This window comes from Tupaia chinensis, unplaced genomic scaffold (genome assembly GCF_000334495.1).
Source record: "Tupaia chinensis unplaced genomic scaffold, TupChi_1.0 Scaffold000573_1, whole genome shotgun sequence".
NCBI lineage: Eukaryota > Metazoa > Chordata > Mammalia > Scandentia > Tupaiidae > Tupaia > Tupaia belangeri.
The window spans coordinates 2,702,878-2,706,196 of NW_006160087.1; positions in this window are offsets into that span (position 1 = coordinate 2,702,878).

Sequence of the window (3,319 nt, forward strand, 5' to 3'; positions counted from 1 at the left end):
CCCCGCCCACCCCTCAGGGCGCGCCCGGGGACCGAACCACCGGCCCGGGGCGGAGGGGCTCCCAACCCGCCGCCCTGCGGGTCGGGGCGTGCCCGGAGCGCCCGGCCACTCTCTGACCCGCCGAATGGAGGAGGCCTGTGGGGAAGTGCCTCGCGCGGGGTCGCCCGGTGATCGGCAGAACCGGGGCCGGAACGGAGTCCGGAGTCCAAAGGCCCAGAAAGTACCTGACCAAGCCGGGCGGCCGCGCTGTGTTAGAGAGGGCCAGGCCCCTGGGAGGTGTGGTTAAGGCGGCGGATCCCACATGGCCGACTGCGTGAGTCGGGACCCGGCGGATGGAAAAACACCCGGGCGCTGTGCTTGCGCTAGGGTCCTGGGTCCCGGGAGGAAAATGAGACGGGCTCGCCGGAGGCCACCCTGTGGGCGGCTTTGCTTGCCTTCTCTCTCTCCAGTGAGGCGAGCCCTGTGCCCGAACCTACACAGACAGGGCCTACCGCTGCCATCCGCCTGCCGAGCCCCTACCCGAGCAGCCCCCTGGGTCAGGGCGGACCTGGCTCCCACGGGGCCGCAGCTTCTACCGGGAACACTGCAGGCTGGGCCTGGCGCAGGGTTGTTACTCCCTTGTGCACGCACAGGGTAAAGGAGGCAGACCTTGACAAATTTATTCTATTCATTGTCATTATTACTATTTTAATTTGAACAGAGAGAGACAGAAAGTGAGAAAGCAAGCCACCGGGTCCAGGTCTCGACCTGTAGGCAGCCATGTGGGAATCCAGCGCCTTAACCACCAGGCCAGCCCTACTGGATTGTACAGACTTAGCCGCCTGCCGGCGCAAGCAGCGCAGAGGGGGAGCGCCTTTTTTTTTTTTTTTTTTTCCAGGTTTTTGCTATAGGGCGTGCGGGCTCGCCAGACAGACAGAGAGACACAAAGTGAGAAATCACCCCTCAGGGGGGATGGCCACGCCGTAATCCCTTCTCCTCCATTCTCCTCTCGGGATCTTGGGCACACACGCACACGCGCCCGGTGTGAGTTTTAAGCCACCAGGTCTAGGACGTGAACTGTGGTCAAATACGTGGGAGTCCAGCAACATGGCCATTAGAGCTAACTGCTGGTCCCCGGGACCCACCTTTCTGACTGTAGAGCCTGCCTCCCTCTCGGTCACCAAGGATGCCTGAATCTAGACAGGAGGACACCCACTGTCCTCTTAAAGGCGAGCAGGGCTTCCCAACCTAAATACTGCCTTGTGCTGGGGCCGTGGTCCAGTGCACAGACAGGGCTTGGCGGCACCCCTGGCCTCCACCCACTAGGTGCCAGTGCCACCCCCACTGTGAGAACCAAAACTGTCTCCAGACATTGCCACGTGGGAGGGGGATGGCTAGAGGGGGATAAAATTGTCCCTCACCCTTGCCTTGAAGATCATTGCACTCGGGAACCAGCAGTTAGCGTAATGGTTATGTTGCTGGACTCCCACGTAGTCGACCGCGGTTCCAGTCCCAGACCTGGTGGCTTAAACTCACGCCGGGCGCGTGTGCGTGCGTGCCCAAGATCCCGAGAGGAGAATGGAGGAGAAGGGATTGCGGCGTGACCATTCCCCCTGGGGGGTGATTTCTCGCCTTCTGTCTCTCTGTCTCTCTCTCTCTCTCTCTGTCTGGCAAGCACATGCGCCCTATAGCAAAAACCTCTCCAAAAGATAAAAAAAAAATTCTTTAGAAAAAAAAAATCCTACAGTAATATTCATATTTAGCAACTACTTACTATATGCCAAATATTTTGCATGTATTATAGCTAGCAGCTACAGTCAATAGGGCTCTGTATTGACCTATGGTCAATAAGATTCATTTCTATGCCTCTTTAAAGTACACTGGGTTGGGGCCAACGGGTGGCATAGTGGTTAAAGGCACTGGACTCCCACATGGCCGACCACAATTCAAGTCCCGGAGCTGGTGGTTCACTTTCTCACTTTCCGTCTCTCTCTTTGATTAAACTGAAATAACAATAATAAATAAAGTAAAAAAAAAAAATGTGTGTGTGTGTGGGGACAACAGATGGCATAATGGTTACGATGCTGGACTCCCATGTAGTTGACCGCAGTTACAGTCCCAAACCTAGTGACTTAAAACTCACTCCCGGGCACGTCTGCGTGTGTGCCCAAGGTCCCAAGAGGAAAATGGAGGCGAAGCAATTGTAGCATGACCATCCTGCGGGGCATGATTTCTCGCTTTCCGTCTCTGTCTCTCTGGCAAGCTCTATAACAAAAACCTCTCTTTACAAAAAACGCGTGTCTGGGGACCTGAGTTTCTCATGGGGACCTGCCTTGGCCTACCCACCATAAAGGAACAGGAAAGCCAAGACAAGGAAGCTCGATTGTAAAAGGGCCAAGGATCACGTCCTATCTCCGGTTCTGTGTTGGGGCTCCCCAGGTAGACCGGAGTAGGTTTCTTAACCTTTCTGGGCCTCCATTTCCCTCTTTGTAAAATGGGAAGGGTAAGAACACAAAGTTCACCCACACTGTGGCTGCACACAGGGTCCAAAGAGGAGGGAGACAGATGCAGTTGGGGCTTGGCAGCCTTCGTAGCATGCAGAATGGGGGTCGCAGATCAGGGGCCTATGAAGGCCAGATGGGTGATGTAAATGAACAGTCTATGTTATTATGACCGGTGCACTTGGCATATTTTAAAAATTGCATTATTGGGGACCAGCACATGACGTAATGGCTAAGTCATAGGACTCTCACGTAGTTCGAGTCCCTGACCCAATGGCTTAAACTCACGCCGGGAATGTGTATGTGCGTGCCCAAGATCCCAAGAGGAGAATGGAGAAGGGATCGCGGCGATCCCCCGGGGGGTGATTTCTCACTTTCTGTCTCTCTGACAGGAGCATGCGTCCTATAACAAAACCTCTCGAAAAAATAATAATAAATACAATTAAATAAATATTTTTTAAAAAAGTGTCTTGGGGCCAATGGATGGAATGGTGGTTAAAGGCACTGGATTCCCACATGGCCAGACCATGTTCAAATCCCGGACCTGGCGGCTTGCTTTCTTGCATTTCCTCTTTCTCTCTGTCTCTCTCTGTTCAAATTTTTTTTGCTTTTTCTTGGAGAGGTTTTTGCTATAAGGCACGTGTGCTCACCAGAAAGACAGAGACAGAGAGACAGAAAGCGAGAAATCACCCCGGTCCCTCTCTGGTCAAATTTTTAAAATAATAATAATAACAACAAAATATAATTAATTAATTAAATAAATCATTATTAAACAAAAAATCCCAGAACCAGCAGATGGCATAATGGCTATGTCGCTGGACTCTCCAGTGTATAATCAT